Source organism: Macaca thibetana, chromosome 3 (assembly GCF_024542745.1).
Source record: "Macaca thibetana thibetana isolate TM-01 chromosome 3, ASM2454274v1, whole genome shotgun sequence".
Taxonomy (NCBI): domain Eukaryota; kingdom Metazoa; phylum Chordata; class Mammalia; order Primates; family Cercopithecidae; genus Macaca; species Macaca thibetana.
The window spans coordinates 43,525,640-43,549,047 of record NC_065580.1 but is presented as its reverse complement, the minus strand read 5'-3'; positions in this window follow the sequence as shown (position 1 = coordinate 43,549,047).

Here is a 23,408-nt window from a genome sequence, read left to right as displayed (position 1 = left end):
TGTCTCTTCACTTTTATTCTCTCCCTCTTCCAATCTACTTTACACATTGCAGCCAGAGTAATTGACCCAAAGGTCAGTTCACTCCCCTGCTCAAAAACCTTCAGTGACTCCCCATTTTTAACCAAAAAGAGCAGCAAATCCTCAGCCTGGTATTCAAAAGCCTATATAATCTGGCCTCAATTTATTTTATATTTTCCAGTCTTATTTTACAGTACTCCCCATCACTGGAACCAAACTGGTTTTGTTTTCATTCCCAGAACTTGCCTTGCACTTTCTTACTTTTATGCTTTGCTCACGTTCTTTCTGCTAAGTCTGACCTCTCTTCCTTCCTACAAACCTGCTGTCTTCTCTCACCTCTCTCTATAGGGAGCTTCAAGTCACACCATGTGGGTGTTTCACAAATTGAATGGATGGAAGTATATAGTTAAGTAATTCACTTCTGAATATCTTGGTTAGAGTGTTTCCTAATATTTTTCTACTTCTTTAAAAAATTCCTCTCCTCCTTTCTTTGTTCCATATTCATTGCAGTTTATTATTTCTATAATCTTGTTTAGGTTGATTATATGTTCTCTTTCTATTTCTCTTCACTCATGTTTTTGGTTCTTTTTTATTGAATTTATCAAGATGTAAAGAACTGGTCACTATATTATAAAAATTCTAAAACTGGTTTTCTTACACAAACAAATATATTTAAGCTTTAATAGAATATTCTATTCCCATGTTTTATAAGTTGAAGATATTAAAGGTATTTCAAAATCCAGTGAAATATATTTACTGGGAATAATGTTGCACCCATACAGGGGACTGCAGTAATGCTTATAACATAGATTAGCTAATAAACTCATCTCTCCAAATATTTGCCATTGTTCCCTTCCCATGTAGCTGTTTAGGCATTCCCAAAAGAGAATACTGCAAAATATGAGTCATTAAATATTCTCTAAAATTTATGTTTACTTAACTTAAAATTTGGACAACATTTTTAAAATTAAAGAGAATGTCTACTTCTGGCCATGAGGTGGTAAGTTAATCAGATATGGCTTCGTGTTATAACAACTAGAAGACACAACAAAACACCTGAAACAACTGTTTTCAGACATTAGATCACTGGTAGCCCAGAACTGTGATCACTGAAAAAAAAAAAAAAAAAAAAAATCAATGAGGTACAGTCTATATAAACGCACTGTCTGGGATGGGGAACCAAAGCAAATCATGGTAGCATTACGAGTCGAAGAGACAGAGATTATACTTCAGCATAGGTTAATTGGCTGGGATTTGGAGGACAAAGGTATCAGGTGAGAGGAAACCACACAAATAAATAGCCCCATAATGCTTCTTGTAAGTCACATTTTTTGCCAACTTCTAAAATGCACGTGTGTTACTGTGAGATGCTTTGATGCAGGGCAAAAAATTAATGGAGAAAAAAAAACCAATTATTACTGGGGATTGTGAACTGAGCAATTTCAAGAGGTCACAAGGAGCTGGGACAGATTTAAATTTTAATCAGCCAGAATGAAGAGATCTCAATGAACATTCAGGATTTTGATAGAGACTCCGGATGGGACATGCCCTGTTAGCAATACTAAACTAGCACTAGAATAGAGTAAAAATCACACCATATCCATCATAACAAACTTAAAAATAAACCTAAAAGAAATAAATTGGTGAACAGGACAATTTAATTATGTTTTAATACAATATTCCATACTCTTTAAAGAAAATAAAAAGTTCAGAAACTGAACAATATAATATTTATAATGTCTAGCATCCAATAAAAAATTACTAGACATAAGAAGAAGAAAGAAGACATGACCAATAGTAAAGAGAAAAATTATTTTTAAAAAGACTTGAAATTGACATTGAGGATGGAATTAGCAGACAAGAACTTTAAAAGAGCCACTATACATGTGTTCACAAATGTAAATGTAAACATGAATAATAAGTGGAGAGCAATGAAAGAGCAAAAAAGGTAATTTACATAACTAAAATGAAATGTAAAATCTAAAGTGAAATAGTTACTGGACATGCAACAAATTAAGCAGATCAAAGATTATTAAAGACATAGCAAGCAAAACTGCAAAATGAGATACAGAGAGAACAAAGCTAAAAAATAAACAAGGTCTAGGTGACTTTGGATTAATATAAAACAAAGTATTTGAATAAATAATAACCAAATATTTAACAAATTTGATAAAGCCAACAAACTCACAGATACAAAAAACTAACCAAATTCCAAACAGAATAAACACAAATAAATCTACATCAAGGTTTATCATAAACAAGATGCAAAAATAATTAATGAAGAGACCACTCTAAAAGCATCAAGGAAAAAAAGACACATTACGAACAGGGGAGTAAAGATAATAAGCACTACTGATATCTCATGGAAACAATGCAAGTTAGAAAATAATTCATTATGACATCATTAGTGTGCTAAAAGGGGAAACAAACTTATCAACTTGTAATTCTCTAATGAATATATATAATTCAAAAGTAAATACAAAACAAAAACATTTTTTAGCCAAATAAAGCTGAAATAATTAACTTTTAGTAGACATACACAACCACAACAACAAGATAAAATAAGTTCTTGACACTGAAGGAAAATTATCCAAACAGAAACTTGAATCCACACAGAGGGAATGGAGACTACCAGAAATGTTAAATGTGAAATATATAAAAATATATATATATATATTTCTAATTTTAAATTACTTTAAAAGGTAATTACCTTTAAAAGGGAATTGTTAGTAATATATAGAGAAGTAAAATGCATGACATGATAGCATAAAATAGAGGATGGGGGACTACAAAGACTTGTGCATTATATGTGCAGTAGTATTTTATATATGGAAATAGACTCTAAGTTAAAGACAATAGTGCAGATAAAATAAAATACTGAAACGTTATCAGTAATAAAGAAGGCAAGAAAAAATATAGAAAATGTGTGAAGGCAGGAATACCAATAGAAAACAAGAACATTGTAGACTTAACTTTAATCACATGAATAATTAAATTAAATGTAAATTGTCTAAACAAACTGAATTAAAAATTAAGACCCTATTTTATGATGTCCATAAGAAACATGATTTAAATGCAAAAACACAGATTAAATGAAAAGAAAAAATGTGTAAGATAAAAACATTAATTATAACAGAGCTAGAGTAGCCATATTACTATCAAAGTAGAATTTAGAAAAAGAAATATTTTCAGTGATAAAGAAGCATACTATATAAGGACAAAACATTAGTTCATCCAAAAGATATAACACTAAATATGTATGCACCTATTGTAACCAGTTTCTAAGATAGCCTTCAATGATCTCCATTTCCTGAAATTCATATTCTTTTTTAGTCCATTCTAACATTGTACTAGAGATGGTATGTGTAACAAAAGTGTAAATCCAACAGGTCAATTCTGATATTAGGTTATAGAAATATTTTTTGAAAATCTTCAAATTATTAAATTAAAAAAATTCTAAATATTCCTGAGAAAATAAGATAATATTTAAAACTAAAGAAAAAAATAATATTAATAATTTTGGGGAATTAGGTAAAGCAATACTTACAGGATAATTTATAAATTTAAATGCTTATTTTTACAAAGATGTTTAAAATCAACGAGTTAATCTTTTATATTAAGAAGCTCAAGGAAAAAAAGTAAACACATGATAAATAAGAGAAAGTAGAAATAAATATAAACAGTGGAAATTCAAGGACATAAAAAACAGGAAAACAATAGAGAACATCAACTAATCCAGTACGTCTTTTAAATGATCCATAAAAATCAATAAAAATGATACACATGTAGCTAGACTAAAAATAAAGGAGAAAACAAAAATGATGCATATTAGGAATGTAATATGTAATAGAATGTAATAGAAGATATCACTATAGATACTACAGAAATCATAAACATAAGTAATATTATGAACAATTTCACATGACGAAATTAGGTAACAACAAACTGGACAAATTCTAAGGTATAAACTAAAATAGGAAGACTTTAAAAATTGGAATAGTTTTATAACTGTTAAATTAAATTTGCAATTTAAAATATGTCATATAATAATGCAAAGCTCAGAAGACTTTACTGCTCCATTTTATTAGATATTTAAATAAGAAGTTAAGTAATTTTAAACTAAATCTTTCACAAAAGTAGGAAGTGAACACCTTTCAACTCAGTTTATGAAGTCAGCATTACCCTGATAGCAAAATCAGATCAAAACACAAAACACAAACCAAAGCAAAAAGAGAAAAAACAATAAAGACCAATAAATCCTGAACAAAATAATAGCTAATGGAATCCAGCCTAATGGTGAAAAAAATATGTACATCCTGACCTGATAGAATTAATTTCAAGCATGCAACTTAGTTTTTCCTTCAAATATCTATTAGTGAATTCACCAAATTAACAAAAAAGGAAAAGCTATAATCTAATCATTATAAAAAATGTTTGATAATATTTGACATCCATTGATTAAAAACTTAGTATACTACAAACAGAAATTAGCTCTTTAAACTCAATGAAAAACATCTATTGAAAACCTACATTTACTTTTATAATTAATTGTAAAACACAGAATGTGTCTCCCTTAATATCAGACACAAGGTTAAGGATGCTTGCTCTTACCTCATCATGGTATTAGGGAGGCTTGCCAGTTAAATAAGGCAAGAAAAATATATAAGGCACCTATATTCACAAGAATAAGCAAAACTGCCTTAATTTACAAATTATATGATGATTTATTTCTATGACCAAATAATCTATGGGGAGAAAACATAACTCAAAAGTAAATTTATCAAGGTCATGGGATACAAAATGAATATAGAAATCAATTGGATTTCTATATACTAGAAATAAACAACTGAAAAATTAATCTCAAAAATATCATTTACAATAGCACTAAAGACATAAAATATTTCATTGTAATTTTTTCAAAATATTTAGAAGACCTGTACATTTACAGTTAGAACATACTGTTGAGAGAAACTAAAGATCTTACTAGATAGTTAAATCATATTTATGAATTGAAAGACTCAATACAATTAGCATTGAAATTCTTCTCAAATTGTTCTATAAGTTCAATGCAATCCTAGTCATAATTCCAGTAGTCTTTTTTTTTTTTGTAGTATTAGAAAAGTTGATTTCAAATTTATTAGGAAAAGCAAAGAACCTCAAATAGAAAAAAAAAAAAAAGTTTTTCTTAGAGTTAAAGTAATTGACATAGTGTGTTAATGATTAGGATAAGCATGTAGTTCAATTCGAAAAAAATAGCTCAGAGACAGACCCACACTTATCCAATCAACTGATTGTTGAAAAAGTTGTCAAATCAATTCAAGGCGTGATGGCTCACTGCTGCAGTCCCAGAACTTTGGGAGGCCGACGTGGGAGCCCAGGAGTTTGAGATCAGCCTGGGCAACATAGGGAGACTCTGTCTCTACAAAAAATTTTAAAAAATATATATTAGCTGGACATAGTGGTTCAGGCCTGTGGTCTCAAGAGGCTGAGGTGGAAGAATCTCATGAGCCTGGGAGGTCAAGGCTGCAGAGAGCTGTGTTCACAGCACTGCACTCCAGTCTGGGTGACAGAGCGAGACCCTGTCTCAAGTAATAATAATAACAACAATAATAATTATTAATAATAATGATTCAGTGAATATTTTAAAACAAATGTTGATAAAGCAAATAAATATATATAAATAAAAATATATCAGCTCTTACCTTTTATCAAATGAAAAATTAATTTGATATGAATTATAGACCTAACTAGAAAAATTAAAACTATTAGACTCTAGAATAAATATGGAAGAAACCTTTGGATATTTGAGTAGAAAATAATTTTATAAAGGACATAAAAAGTATTAACCATACAAAATTAGTAAATTGAGCTTCACAAAATTTTTAAAATCTGCTCTTCACAAAAATGTCTTAGAAAATGAAAGGCAAGCCACAGACTGGGAGAGTGTATTTATTCTTTATATCTCATTGTGAATTGGCAGTTTATAATTACATATATTATGGGGTCCATAGTGACGTTATGATGTGTGTATACAATTAGTTGATTCCGTCAAGCTAATTAACAAACTCTCACTTCAAATACCTATCATTTTTTTGTGGTGAAAACATTTGAAATGTACTTTCTTAGCAATTCTGAAATATACAGTACATTATTATTAACTACAGTCCCCATGCCATGCAATAGATCTCAATAAACTTTATTTCTCCTGTCTAAGTGAAACTCTGTACCCTTTAATCAGCATCTCTCCATTCCCTCTACTTCCCCGGCTTCCCATAACCACCATTTCACTCTCTGCTTCTGAGTTCAATTGTTTTAGATTCTACACGTGACATCATGCAGTATTTGTCCTTCTGTGCCTGGCTTATTTCACTTAGCATAATGTCTGGGAGTGTATATTTTTAATACATATATCTGACCGAGAGTTTGTGTCCAGAATATACATTTAAAAAATACTTTACAACTCAATAATTTTTAAAAAATATACTATTTAAAAGTAGACTAAACGTTTGAGCAGATGCTCACAAAAGAATACAAATGTCCAATAAGCATATGGAAAGATGTTCATCATATTTAGTCACCTGAGAAATGCAAATTAAACCACATTGAGATAGCCCTACACACTCATTATAGTGGCTAAATTAAAATGACCTGACAACCTCAAGTTTTGGCAAGGATGGAGAACAGTGAGAACTCTCATACGTAGCAGCTCCCAGTGTAAATAATAGAGCAACTTTGGAAAACTCCTGGACACTTTCTTGTAAAGTTAAATGTATATGTACTATATAACTCAGGAATTCCATTCCTGGCTATTTAGTATAAAACCTAAAACCTAAGCACACAAAAAGATATGTACAAAAGTGTTCATAGCATATTTGTTTAAATTGCCCTACATTGTGAACAATGTAAGCACCCATCAAAAGGTGGATGCATTATTAAATGTTGACATATTAATATATATTCATATAAGGAGATATTACTCAGTTATTTAAATAAATAAAATACAAGATTAGCCACTAGTTAACAACTTGGATGAGTCTAAACAAACAAACAAAAAAACAAACTAAGCTAATCAAAAGAAGCCAGACATGAAAGAATGCATAGAGTATGGTTCCCCGAGATGAAATTCCAAAATAAGCAAAATAATCTATGGTGACAGAAATTAAATCAGTGGCTGCTGGGAATCAGGGATTGGATGAGGGTGATTGGCTGCAAAAGGGAATGAGAGAAATTTTCCGGGTGATAGGAATATTCTATGCTTTGGTTGTGGTGGTGGGAATATGGGTGTGTCCATTTGCCAAAGTTGCTTAGGCCTGTGCTTTTCAAGCTCCTTCTGTGGCCCTGTATTTCCCTTTCCATCTGCATTAGCTGACTAGAACTGATATAATAGCATTATTCACATTTTCTTATAGATACTCATAAAGAAAAAGCATGATGAACATTCAATAAACATTTGTCATTGTATTTTGAAATGCAAGTATGTTCCTCCTATTAAATAAAGTAATTCTCTGTGCCTTTCCGTGAGGGGAGGATGACTGACACAACCAGGAAAATCTTCGTTCAAACCCACGATGGTTGTGGTAACATTACCAAAGTGTGATCAAAACTGCTCTTAATTAGACATAACTGATCAACAAAAGCAGATGAGAATTTTTGTTTACTTCAGAAAAGATGATCGGCAAACCTGAGTTACTTGCTTTTAAAAATTCCAGTTAATTGAGTGTTAGCTATAATTAAAATGTTTCCTCTTCTATTATTTTGTTTCGTTTATAAAATGTAACAATATAAATCATTTTATTTATTTCATCACTTAAAACTAAATGTGGATCTGCCACATTATGATTATTTTAATTACTTGGGTAATTAAGTAGATTAATATGAATTAGAAACAAAAAGAACTAGCAGGGATGCAGGACCAAAATCCAACCCACCCTAGAGTCTTTGCTGTTCAAAGACTTTCTTCACTATTCAACCGGCAAAATACAGCTATATCCCATTCACTATTAGTATCAGAATTATACCTGAGAAAAGGAGACCCTTTAAAGAGGATCTGTTTCAGCTTCAGCTTTGACAACAGCATTCTTGGCCTTTCAGATGACATTATATCCTTTGTCATTCTTCATTTCCACCTTCCCTCTGTAATCACGTCACAAGGGAACATAATGCCACAACTACATAACAGGAGATATGTAATACTATTACAAGCATGTATTCAAAATTAACTCTAGCTACATCTTTGTTTTAATCAGTAAGTTCTTGATAAACTTGATTTAGAAATGCATATCCATATAAACTAGGTTTGCTCTTATTGCTTCTCATTGTTGTTCACCATACTCATAAGAAAATACTACCATGGTATGAATAACACTTTCAGTATTTCTTTGTGAGGAATATCTCAGTTTCATTTTACTAGTCATGCAATGTTTTTACATGGAACTTGATAGATGGAGAACATGCATACCGAATAAATCATTTTTTGCACCATGTAAAAAATGCAATATGATTATAAATTAGTTGCTCATTTTTATGTGGATGATATGTACATAATACTGTATATATGTCATATATACACATATGTACTTTTAATCATAGCATTTTATTTTATGAAAAATTAATATAATATGGTAATTTTCATGTTTTTCTTAAGAAGAGACACCATAATGCCAAAAGTAACCATACTGCCAAGGAAAACATAACAATGTGAAGGAATTGAGAAGTATGAAAAATGAGGAGAGGTAGGAACAATATTTATATATCAAAAAAGAGAAAAATCAGATTGTGAGACAACCGCCCATGGGCTTTTGTGTTTGGGCATGTCTTGTGAATAGAGACACTGTCTGCCTTTATTCCAGACTATCTCTTCGAGAATTTTTGTAAAATGAACAACCTTTGAAAACAGAGATAGCATCTTTCTCTGGAGCAAAGGGCGGGTTTGTTTACTGTCCATTGCCTTTAAAAATAGCGTCTCCCTCTGGGGCAAGATCAGACACACTTACTTCCCATCAAAAAAGATATGAGCTCTCCTAGCTCAGGATTTCTCCCCTGTAATGCTCCCGACTGCATGTACAGGTGTCATTTGGCTCTCTTTTGGTTACTCCGGAAAATGGAACTTGGGTAGTTGGCATAAATGCCGATACTCTAGCTACTGCTGTTGCTGTGCACGCATGATAAAGTGTCCTTTTTCTCTGGATCATGTTTCTGAGGGAGTTATTTGAAGAATCATAGACTTCTTCATTGCCAGAAGGAATTCCTGAATCTTTGTTATTTGTAAAGTTCCTTTAGCATGAGAAAAGTAAGAAGCTAAAATATGAATTAAAGATAAAATAATGAAATCCAGACCAGAACTGAAGCAGTTATACTTTTGCCTTATGAAGTTGAAATTCCCATAGAGAAGGACCTGGTGAATAGAAGCAAATGGGTTCCTTATTTCTCTTCAAGAAAACCCCACCCCAAGTAGAGTAGTTCAGGCACAGATTAGACACCTATTTGCTCTCCATTACTGGCCAGTTACAGGCAAATCATTATTATTGTTCAGCCACCCAGCCTCTTGTGTTTTGTGTTCCCCAATAAAAGAGTTGCAAATTTAGTGACTCCAGCAAGATTATCCAAATACCCCATTAGATAATTTGTGACAGTGCCACTTTTGCATCATCTGGCAATGGGTAGCTATGGGGTACTTAACTGATGAACATTCCCTCCACACATGACCGGTGAAAATATGGTGGAGCATGTCTGCTTTTCAAGTCCAGGTTTTCCTAAAAGAGCTTCGAGAGTACAAGCCAAATTCACTTATGAAGCATCAGCAGAGGAATAGGCAGTAGAGAGTAAGATGAGAAATAATTATCTGGGGCACTTTTTGTGGAGCTATAAAATATTTACCAACCAGCAGGAAAATTCTTATGCAGATGAACTTATTTACATGTTATTCACAACTAACCACTCCCTGCCTCCACCACCACTACCACCACCTTCAAGAAATACGGTTTTCTTTGACTGGGTGAGTTCTTTCGATTTTATTTGTCGTGGGGAATTTGTGTGATGTAATGACTCTGAATGGGGGGTAACCCGTAAAGATGAAATTGATCTGTATAATCTACATAATAGAGTGAGTGGGTAGGGAGATACAGTTACAGCTACATTGGGCTGGATGGTGCGCCAGTCAGAACTTTGAGATAGAAAGCTTGCTCTCTCTCTCTCTCTCTCTCTCTCTCTCTCTTTTGACAGAATCTTGCTCTGTCACCCAGGCTGAACTGCAGTGGCACCATCTCAGCTTACTGCAACCTCTGCCTCCTAGGTTCAAGCGATTCTTCTGCCTCAGCCTCCCAAGTAGCTGGGACTACAGGAGCCCACCACCATGCCTGGCTAATTTTTGTATTTTTTGTAGAGACAGGGTTTCACCATATTGGCCAGGCTGGTCTCGAACTCCAGACCTCGTGATCCGTCTGCCTCAGCCTCCCAAAGGGCTGGGATTACAGGCGTGAGCACCGCACCCAGTTGATAGAAAGGTTTCTGAGAGCAGTTGGCATACCTGTGAAGTAAATTAATAGAGGAAGCAACAAGGAGAGAAAATTTTCTATACCTTTATCAAATGTCAACAATTCATTTTTCCCTTTGCCATTTGGAGACACAGAGGGAAGATTTTAAATAATTATTTTTAGGTTTTGGTTATTGGATCCTTTCCATGTACACAGCATTATGTCAAGACTGAAGCTTTAGTCAGGTTAGATTTGTTTAAGATACCTTTTTTCTTTAGTTCTTAATGGGAAATCTTAATTTAAAAAAAAAAAGAAAGAAAGAAACCTGAAGTGAGAAGGCTTTTTGGCCCTCCATCAATATGAATATATTTTCTACAATAATAGCTTCATTAAGAGCTAACACCTGAATAGAGAATTATTATAAGACAGTCAGCCACAGTGAAAGCTAGAGAAAGGATTACGAAAAAAGACTGCCTGCTCTTTAGTTTGCCTTCTTTCCCATTTTTTTTTTTGGGGGGGGGGGTCAGTTATTTATATCAGCTATTATGGAAACAAAAAAATGAAGGGTTCTGTCAGCAATTCAAAGTAACAATCTTTTACTATTTGATATTAATCTTGAAGATAGTCCATAATCTTCCCACCCATGTTAGAATAAATGAGACTTTCAGCCCATTTTAATGCTGACTAAAGCAAGATTTTAAAAAGTAGACTAAATCATATGGGTGATACTAGTGTAAACCTTGGAATTTGAAACTCAACGTTGTCTCTGAACTCATAGAAAGAAAATTTAACCTCCTGTTAATAACATTTAATTGACAACTCTGTAACACTATTATGAGTATGCACATGCAATTATATTTAATCTACTATTAAATTCTAACTCATGAATACAGAAGTAACCCCTATTTGAAATGTTAATGATGCTGTTTGTGATATATTATGATATATATGGTTCTGAAAAGTTAAATATGTGTCATTCAAGATGTCACACATAAATGTAGAAATGAATCTAAATGTACAGTATTTTTTATCACAAACTAAATTACAAATATATTAAAAGCAGATTTTTAAAAATTGCCTTCTAGAATAAAATATGAATATATTACCTGTATTTACTATTGTTCCAGGTATATGAATTAATAATTATAAGACATACAGTATCTGGTTATTTGTACTATGTAACAGAAACCTGCCATATTAATTGTTTCTTTTAGAAATACAGATAATTGTAATCCAGTGATTGCCTTTGTTCCAAGCAATGGATTTTAATTACATTTAGAAAATGTAATTAATAATAATTATATTATTACAACTGCACAATATTAATTACAATTACATTATAATAAAGAACTCTAATTCCATTTGGAAAAAATAGAAGTGGTTTTGAAGCTCAAGGCATTCTTTCAAATTCTATTTTTTTTATTAATTATTGCTATTCTTTTTAGAATAAGTATTTTCTCTTTTTACCAGTTTGACCTCATGATGCCCTGAGTATATTGTATTTTTGACTCAGTATTCAGCCTGAACAGATAAAAGGAGAATTAAATCAGTCATAAAACCAGTTTGGATAAGTTATTTTTTTCATGATTGTTAAAAGGTGGGAAGGGTTACTGTTAAAAATTATTGAACTGATGTATTTGATTGAATTGGCCAATTACAATAGTGGCAGATGATAGAAAATGTTTTGGTCTTCAAGTATAGTAAAAGTAAGTCAATTTATTTGACGATGGGATCTAAGTTCTTAGGACACTGTTTTCATGAATCAGTTTGATTTCGGGTTGTGTTTGAGGTTTTCTCCAGATTTATAATTTATAAATCAAAATTAAAATCTTTGGGGACAGTTGCTTCTTGGACTTTGGCTAAGATCAAGTGTAAAATCTTTGGGGATAAATTTTTAAAAACCTGTACAACAGATATATGTTTATTTTCACCTAATCTCTGGAATGTTTAGTTAGTTCTGTATCACCCTTAGTTCTTAAAACTGTTTCACAGAATATCCAGATATCAGATTATCATTTTCGGATAGCTTCTTTATAGTTCTCTAAACTCATATAAATCACCCGTATGATTTCGTCTACTTTTTAAAATCTCACTTTATTCACCTTTAAAATGGGCTGAAAGTCTTATTTATTCTAACATGGATGGGAAGATTACAGACTATCAGTTCTAACTATTGGAGATATCCTTGGACACCAGCATGGAATGGAGAACTACTGTATTAGAAAAGGTAAAAGGACTTTGCCTTTATGTTTGTCAATCTCTGTCTTGGTGTTGTAACGAGAGTTCCTCATGGCACAGAAGCCAGATGTGCATGCTAACTATCCCGCCAGGTTATGGGTCAGTAAGAAACTCCTAAACTAACAACAACAAAAAAAACTTACGAAAAAGTGAAGGAATTAATAATACTTTGATTTAGTAGTGATTAGTAGTGATTTGCTTTTTTTTTTTTTTTTTTTTTTTTGGCAATGGAATCTCATTCTGTTGCCAGGCTGGAGTGCATGGAGTACAGTGGTACAATTCCAGCTCACTGCAACCTCCCCCTCCTGGGTTCAAGTGATTCTCCTGCCTCAGCCTCCCAAGTAGCTGGGACTACAGGTGCATGCCACCACGCCCAGCTAATTTTTGTATTTTTAGTGGAGATGGGGTTTCACCATGTTGGCCAGGATGGTCTCGATCTCTTGACCTCATGATCTGCCTGCCTCGGCCTCCCAAAGTGCTGGGATTACAGGGGTGAACCACCACGCCCAGCCGTGATTTACATTTTTAATTAGTACTCTAGTTGATCATGAGACGTGAAGTTCCTTGATTGCACTTCCAGAATTACTGATCAAAGTGTTAAAGCTGTCAGAATAAACTAGAATAAATGAAGATGTAACAGAAGAGAGAAACATGATATCAAAACATACCCTCATAGAAAAAATATTTAGGTATATATAAAAATTCAGATTTTGAGACAAGAATAACCAAATGTTGAGGCTTCCAGGGTTTCTCTTTGTCAATTGGATTTATAACTACTCAGATATCACCTTAGATTCTTATGAGAAGATGATATTTCAGAAATTAGAGATATGTATTGGCTAGAAACCAGTTTTTCTCAACCGTGACACAGGTAGTCATATGATCTGAACATATTTCAAATACTCTTTTGACTTTAGCACTATTGTTACAGAGCCTTCTTGTTTTGCTAAGAAATGAGTAAGTCAACCAATACTGGGATATGAAGATGCTGATTAAAACATAAGTATGTACAAGAAAATGATCCGGCTGTGATTATGTGGGCTCCACTGATTGCCAAGGTTCTTGGCCAATTTTAACTGGCTAGACAGATGCCCTCTTTATCCACACTGCCCTCTTAGGAAAATGTTCTGAGTTAAACTTCAGGGAGAGTTAATCTCTAACAATCAAGTAAATGATTAGTAAATTGTTTAATATTTGATCAAAAAGGAGTAAGTCATTAGGTATCTCTACTAGATTTCTTGGGCAGAAGTGGTTGCATAATTTGTAGGACCCAGTGTAAAATGAAAATGCAGGGTTTCTTATTCAACAATTTTAAGAATTGTAAGAGTGCAGCAAGAGCAGAAGATAAAACCTAGTGCAAAGCCCTTCTGAGTGGGGGTCTCTATTCTATTGCATGTGTCACACACCATGAAGCCAGCCCTGCCTCCAAGTGTCTATGAGTCATGAATGTAGAGAATTCTTGGGGTTTTGGAAAGATGGCTCAGTTACCGTGTTAAAAAATAGTGATATAGATGAACATGATGCATCCAAGAACCAGTTGGGAAAGTTGTGATAATTATGTGGTTAAAATACATACTCTGATGGCTAGTGACATGTAACATATATTTACTGTGTAAGGGGAATGTTGGGTGGCATAATAGATACAGTTAATTGAAATGATCCTGCATAGTATGTAGCATGCACTCTGACTAGTTTCTACAACTAATTTAGAATTCAGCAGAATAATGTGAAGTCTTTTACTACTTAATTAAACTTCTGTAATGCCTGTTTTACCAAGATGAATAAAATACATAAATTGCATGAGGTGACATCTAATGCACACAAAAAAGAGAAATGTAAAAATCAGAACAGTGGGTACATTAAACTGATTCTTAATAATTGAAACCAATTTAATCATTTGAGATTATTTTATTCTAGCTGACGTAATACTGTAGCAGTTATATTCTAATTATAACCTGTTTCATTTTACTCTGCCTTTCTAGTTAATTATTACAGTCAATTTGTAAAATGACATGGTTCCACATTTGCATAGGTCACTATTAAATAAATGAATAGCTGAAATTACTCTAGCATTGAAGTGTCAACTTTGGTAGAAGTCAAGAGGACTTCAAATGTTCTTCTAACACCCCTTAATGTGTTAATGACCACTATTAAACTGCAATTAAAAGGCCAGGAAAAATGCATGAAACAGTTAATAGAAAAATAGCACAGACACAATTAAAATGATTCTGGATTTTTTTTTTTTTTTTGACGAATAGAAAATAAAGTGATACGCTGTAAAAAGTGTAGTGTGAATCTTTTTCCAACTCAAGGCAGAGTTGACAGTTTAATGATAACAAATCATAGCCTGCCTTTTTTGGGAGCATCGAACGTCAGCTTAAAATTAACATCAGTAGTAAACAAGACAATGTGGTGATTTTACCTTGTATTTAAATTACTACTTATTATGGTACTAAATAATAGCTGTAAATAACTTGGTGTCCAGATTACTGATATATAGTGTATCTGTGTGAAAAAAAAAAGACAGTATTGAAAGATATGTTTAAGATTTTGTCATTCTAAATAAAGGATAAACGTACATCTTCACTGTGCAGTCTTGTTAGAGTTGCCTGTGAAACGTTTTGCTGAATTGGTTGTACATTGAAACCCTAACACTGTTATTAGAGTGCTTCATTCACCAAAGTAATGAGTTACAATGATCAGCACAAGCTATATTCCAAGTATTAGGGATTCTGTTTTATTCAAGAATACATCAGAAAAATTCTTTTAAAATCTTAATTAAAATTATACATAAACATATAACTCAAATAATATTTCAAAACCTTCAGGGAGGGTAAACGCTTTTACAAAGGATACTTTTACAAATTATAATTTTGGTTAAGTTTTCACCAATTTATTCAGAGTTTTTTCTTCTTGCTCTAGAGTCTTCACAATTGTGAAATTCATCTAGAAATTTCTTATCAGGTGCTTTTTACTGAGCACCAGACATGGATGCACCAAATGTTTGTGTTAAAGCCTGCCTTTGTACATTGACCTATGAGTATGATGGCTAACTATAGTTAGGAATACAAAAGAACAAAGGAGTCAGGCACCATAACAGTTATCAGGGTTTTTATGTTGTTTTTCCATGGTTATATTAATACCTCAGCCATAACTAGATTTTTTGCTATGAATTATCTATGTTGTCTTGGTTCTACACTTAAATTCATAGATAAAATTGATTATAATACAAGAGGCATAGGTTCATTATAAATTCATGGCTAACAGTGGATCCCTGATAATGGCAACCTAATCTCTTCTGATTGTTTTTCTTAATGATTGGTGAAATATGACAATAGTGGTATGCTCTAATAGTGTATAATATTTATATAATTTTAATATCAACTACATAAAAACATCACTTGATCCATGTCTAAAATCTAACCAGTGGGGAAAGTTGCACTAAGTACTCAATATCATACAAATACTGTATAGTAGTCTAAGAGAGAAATAAAATATCAAATTTATTATTGCAGCCCAAAGTTAGAAATTCTTTAGAGGCACCAAGATCAGGTTCCGCATTGAGGAACACAGTCGATACGCCATCGTGTAGGTTCCTTCTATGCCTGATCACCAGACGTGGTTAGAAGAACATTTATCAATAGCATGTCGCTCAGTATATGAATTAAACATTTGGGAGTGAATATTTCAAGTGTTACAACCCCCTCTTTTAAGAGGTCATGGGAAAATGGATTGGGGTAATTATCACCTAGTCCCAGAGGGTATTTTAAAAAGAAAATTTATTTTTAGTTTACATTACTATTTCAATATCCACTACATAAATTCTGTTGTCCCTTATTCTTAAAAATTTTTATTGGCAATTCCTTTTTAAAAAGGTATTTTCTTACATTATAAGCTACCCTTAACAGTAAGGCATTTTTCTTGCAATTTTTGTCAAAAAATAAAAAATAAAAGGACAAAGAACCATGTAGTAGTTATGTCCATGATTACAACCTGGCACATCTGAATTAGTGAAATAGAAGTGCCTATTTGAATGTCAGTCTCTCCATGTATATACAATGGCAATTGAAATAAAGTTATGCTGTTTTCTGTGTCTCCATCTAAGAAGCTTTTTTCAAAATTGTTTAACCAATTCCATAAATGGTCCTCAGTCCCATGTCTCACTTTTGCATTCATAAAGTGGAGATAGACATAATTGTTACTTAGATGCCTTTTTTTTTTTGTAATGCATGTATTAGAACATAACAAAAAAAGGAGATCCAGGAGGTAGTGATCACATTGCAGGTTCCTTAAGTGTTCCTTATGGAAGAGGTGATAGAGGAAAGGGGACATGATTCCTTCCTCATGCTTAGAACTTAAGAACCAAAAACATAATATATATGGGGAAAGCATCAATTAAAGCCATTATAGAAACATTAGCTAACAATCCAGATAAACAGGGAAAGTTCTAATTAATTTGATACTTTTCAGGACAAATTATGACCATAGTATAACTCCATCCACAGCAACATTATTTGTGTGCACACAATTATTGTAGTTTAAATGTGAATTCCGCTAGGCTTAAAACATTGTTCTAAAACATAGTTCTAAAAGTGCTGGGGCAAGGGAAAAGCATGCCATCAAATTGTCTCTATTCCAAAAGAAAAGAAAGTCTTTATAATGTAGGAAAGGTGGGGAGTTTGTGATGTGGAATACAAGGCAAAGTGTTGCTCCAATCTATGAGCTTTGCACTGCTTGTGGAAAAACAGACCATGGTCTGACTATAAATATGGACAACAGTAGTATCTGGACTTTTTTGTACCAATTGGAATAGTCAGACTTCATCAGGTAAGTAGGGTCAGGTTTGATAAATCAAAGGTAAAACCAAAGCGGAAAAGAAGCACTCAGGTCAACATATAGGAAATAAGAATCAGGATGGTAAACCAACATTAGAAAAGCCAGAAGTGCCATTCTTCAGAGTCCATCATTATACTACAGAGAGTGGCAAGAGCACTGAAGTATCTAATCCCCCAACTCTGCCCACCCGAAGTCTTTTTTACACCTAACCATGCCTTGGAAAAAAAAAAAAAAAGACTTTGTTTATTTTCTCTCAGTACTGCACCTCACACCTAATATGGTTTTGTTTATCCTACAAATATCCCAGACTTTGTACCACCAGCAGGACTAAGGCAACAAATCAGTGCCTGTATTAAAAGTCTGCAGGGACAAACAACAAGCTACCTGAAAGAAAAAATAGCCAAGAAGGCAATCACATTTAAAACAGCTACAAAGGAGATAAAATACCTAGAAATAAATTTAACCAAGGATGTGAAAGACCTCTACAAGAAACACTACAAGAAATGGATAAAAGAAATTGAAGAGGATACAAACAAATGAAAAGACATCCCATGATCCTGGATCAGAAGAATTTTGTTAAAATGACCATACTGCCCAAAGCAGTCTACAGATGGAATGCAATCCCTATTAAAACACCAATCCCAATTAAAACACATTCTTTAGAGAAATAGAAAAAAAAACAGAAAACTAAATGTGTATGGAACTATAAAAGATCCCAAATAGCCAAAGCAATTCTAAACAAAAAGAATGAAGCTGGAGATATCACACTACCAGATTTCAAAATATACTATAAAGGTGAAGAAACCAAAATAGCATGGCACTGATGTAAAAATAGATGCACAGACCAATAGAACAAAATACAGAATCCAGAAATTAATAAATGTACCTATAGTCAGTGATACTGATTTTTGACAAGGGCACCAGGAACACTCAGTAGGAAAAATATAGTATCTTCAATAAACGATGCTGAGTAAACTGGATATCCATATGCAGAAGAATGAAACTAAATGAATACTGGGATCAATCGGGTAAGAGGCTCTTTTTACTTAGGCAACTGAGAGTGTCATCTAGACTCTGAGTGAAAATTAAATGTACCAAAAAAAAAAAAAAAAAACCACACAAATGGAAAAATTGCACAATAAATGTGTTATTAAAGTTCAGGGGAAGAAAATATTACTTCTAGTTGGTTGAAATCCAAGTTTTAAAGAAGTTGATTCTTTATGAAGAGACTGAGTTTGGACACACCCAAGTTGAGAGAAGAGCTAACATGTAAAGCGGTGGACCCAGTAGGGACAATGGCAAAGAACCGTAAGTTCTGTTTTGCTGGAGTCAAAGGATATGTACCTGACTCCACTGGTGTATTAGCTAAGAAAAATAGACTATGGAAGGCATTTTTTTGGGGGGTAGGGGACAGGGTATTGTTCTGTTGCCCAGGCTGGAGTGCAGTGACACGATCTCAGCTCATTGCAACCTCCGCCTCCCAGGTTCAAGCGATTCTCGTGCGTCAGCCTCCCTAGTGGCTGGGGTTACAGGCACGCGCCACCACGCCCGGCTGGAACGTATTTTTTAAATGAATTTTAGTTGACAGGCATGGAGGGAACTGTTGAAGGTTTAGGAGTACTGTACATGAGTGATGTAACTCAAGCTGCATGCTGGGAAGATGCATTTCTGTAGTGGAGAAGACTAGCGACAAAAAGAAGTTAAGAAGGCTTTTGTATGTAGGTGTTTGCATATATATCCACAATTATACTAAACATGAATTTGAAAATTGAGTATATTACAAAACTTAGCCGGGCGTAGTGGCACGTGCCTGTAATCCCAGCTACCCTGGAGACTGAGGCAGGAGAATAGCGGGAACCCGGGAGGCAGAGATTGCAGTGAGCCGAGATCGCGCCACAGCACTCCAGTCTGGGTAACAGAGACTCCGTTTCAATTTTTTTTTTTTTTCTATTTTTGAGACTCAGTGTAATTGAGTATATTATTAGTGTACTCATTTTAGGAGAACATTTTTATAAATTTCCTTTGGAGATGAAAGGTTACAATATTCTTCCTCTGTAGCTGGCTGTTTAGAATCTGCCCTCATATTGTCCTGGTGACCTCAGCATCTTCATGTAGCTTCTTGTATAAAGTTGTCCTTCGGTATACGCGGGGAATTGGCTCCAGGACCCCTGAGTATGCCCAAATCTGGGCATCCTCAAGTCCTGCAGTCCACCCTGTGGAACTCACACATAGTAAAAGTCGGCCCTCCGTATACACACAGGTTTCTTATCCTGATCAATTTGCTTGAAAAACAATCAACACGTAAGTGAACCCACGCAGTTCAAACTCATGTTGTTGAAGGGTCAACTGAAAGTAGTTTAGATGGTCTTCCAAAAGTAAGGTCAGTTACTTTTTTTCTGTGGATGTCTTAACTAATTTTAGCAATTGCTTTCATCTTATTCAAAATAGCTTATTTTCAAATAGTGAACTATCATAATAGAGTTATCAAAACAGTTCAGTTATTTTGCTATTCAAATATTTTTCTAAATTTTTGTTTTAATTTTATGGAATTGCCATAATGCGTATTCAGAATAATTTTTTAAATTGGAATTCAGTGACCTTTGAAAATGTTTCGATAGATATAGGAGATAGTTATAACATTTGGAATAATAGGAATAAAAGGAACAATATGAAAGGTTGAGTAGGTCAGAAGAATGAAATTTAAAAGGACACAGAGATGTTTATATCCAGACAAAGCAAAGGGAGAGAGGAGACTTCCTGACATGCTTCTCAAATCCCTTCTCAAAACCATTCTAGTGTAGGAGTCTCCATTTTCTGGGCTGAAGAAGAAAAAGAGGCAAATGACTTAATTGAATCAATTTAAAATAATTTTCATTGTAAGGTCAATTGAAAATGTAACTCAGGAGAATAAAATACAGAAAAAAAGGCCATAGGAAGAGGCACCAGGAAAAGGTATAGAAAAGATAATTAAAAATAAAAAAATATTAACAATGGAGATGAAGGAGAGCACAGAGAAAAAATAAATAAAAAACAGCAGGAAAAATGCATGGCAAAAAGTCTAAAGTGTGTCCAAATACTCGGGCAGTATAACTCTGGAAAGGTTTGGGTTGAAATAGTGACACCATAATTAACTTACATATTTTTAAACATTGAAAAATAATCCTTTAAAAATGCACTTAAAGTAAAATTTAGAAGTCTATATAACTGATACAAATATTTTAAAATGCAAATTTTAATCAATGTTCTTTCTATAATGTTATTTTATTATTAATTTAAAACTATTATTCTTTTTGCTTAATTTTCAGAGGCAATATTTTAAATCAGCAATTGCTTTGAATATATTAGAATGAGTTATTCATATTTTTTTAAAAAGTAACCAGATTATAAATAAAAAAATTAATTGTAAAGTTGAGAAAATGTAGATCTATTTAAAGCTGAGATGACGGTTGTTGAGCATTGTGATGTATCATCTTGACATGAACTGAATGAGGTAGATTAGTGACTGACGCTGGCAATGTCAGAATTTACATTACAGCACACACAAACCCCATGGAAATATACTATTAGCACCCACAGTAAGCAGCGATGAGTAATGAGATAAAAATTGACAACGTCAATAGTCATAAGCCCTCACAGTCAAGAATAATGAACTACATGTATGTACATATAGGTGTATATTCATAGATATATGCATAATGAATCATACCTTTCATAATTTCCATCAAAATTAAATTTCGTGTGGCAATAAATGCTCTATGAATACATACGGGATAAAATTAATTTTGGTGTAGATTAAATGTAGACTATGTTTGCAGCAAAGGACAATGACAAAGATGGTATTATAATAATCCTTTAGAGACAGGGTGATCTGAACTACATGTTTTTCTTCCTTTACATAAAAACATGGCCAAAAATATCTGTTCTTATTTTAACTTTTTCTCTTTAATTCATACTGTGCTAATTAAGTTAGCTTTTTGCACACCTGATCTAGAAATGCACTTAGCATTAGATACAAAGTGGTTTTCTTTTTATTATAGTTATCTCATATATTATGATTTCTTCTTTATAATTTAAAAAGCATGACACATCTTCCTCAGATTTTTTTTCTTTTTTTCTTTTTTGGAAATTAGAACTTCATGAAAGAAAAATATATGTGTCATTTTTTAGAACTGTTTAGTTAGGAATTATTAAGCATGCAAAAAAATCTGAGTGATTTTAGTGCATGTTTAACAATGCTTTGAAAATTTACTATAAGAGTAAAATATAACATATTGTTGAGAGTGTATCTGCACACCCCCTTCGACTTGCACTTTTTTTTTTTCAGGAGATAGCCTTATATTATTTCCATTTTATTCTTGTCTTTTTTTTTTTTTTTTTTTTTTTTAGGAAACAATATGAAAAATGTTGGTGACTCCTCTTTGTAGTTGCCAAGGCATCCAAGGTTGACAAAGGAGTTTCACTCAGTTCTGTGGATTAGCACCCCTGCAATTGCAAGCTCAGAAACCTGATGCATAGCTAGAAAGAAAGGAGGAGTATGGAGAGAGATGTGGCTCAAGTTCTATTCATATGTCACATAGGCTGACAATTGTCAGTGGCTGGTCTGTGCACTGGCAGTGAGGGGCACATCCCAGGGAGATGTACACTCTAACCACCAATAACCCTCAGTGGATCAAAATGAAAGATGATAAGGAAAGAATAGTAGGATCCTGTCCAGGAAAACCAAAGAGGCATTCAGCTTTTGGCAGCTAAGTTAAGTAGATTACTGACTCCTTAAATTAAAAAGACTGTTGCAAATTCTTTCTACGTCCTCTTTCTGGTGTGGTAGTGGAGTTTCTAGGCTATCATAGAAAACACGTACAATTCATAATGAATTAACTTCATACCAAACTCCTCTCTCTCTCACACATACACACCCACACACACACAGACACACACGTGTGGATTTTTTTTCATCATTTGCCCTTAGAATAAGATTAAATTAATAACAATATACAATAAATCAAAATCTTTCTCCATATTTGAAATTATTTCTTCAGCTTTATTGCTATATTTCAGATATTGTGGCTAAAAAATTCAACATAATTCTATCACATATTTTCTATTATATATTCATAATGTAGAAAAATCTCAGATTTTATATATAAAATGTAAATTGTTCATGTAAAACAAACTGCAATGTTCTGAATTTACCTCATTGCTGAGATATATATGTATAATGTTCTTTATATATTTCTGCATGTCATCTCTCACCTGTCTATATTTGCTTTGTAGATTTCGCTTTCAATAAATCCACACTCCGGTTCAGTTCTGTCACAAGGGACTAAATACATCTGTTTTTGGCAAAACAGCAAATTTGAGTTTGAAAACTACATGAAGTAACCCGTACAAAGTTAAATATGCTAACAGATGGGGATTAAAAGTAAATTAGTCATTCTTAAATGACTGAAGAAATGAGTCATTCTTAAAACCTGAAAATGGAAAGGAAAGAATATAAATAAATAGATGTATAATATTTCCTAATTGAGAAAAACATCATTTATATTATGAAAAGTTAGGTGTATTTTCTAATGTTTTTGAATTGCCCTTTTTATTCCTCAAGAAAATATTCCCAGAATAATTTTTGTTTCATTTTAAATTTTATTTTATAAAATATCTAATGCTGACATCACTCTCCACATTGGATCAATTATCTAGTCTGAATAAACTTTAATTGAGCCATTTAAAATATGTGCAGCTGTTGTGAACAGAAATAGGCAGATAGTTTATCTCATTAGTATTAATTTAAATGTTCCTGGTTTTGCACGTTTTTATGGAGAATGTATGTTTTTATAGTAATTCTGCAGT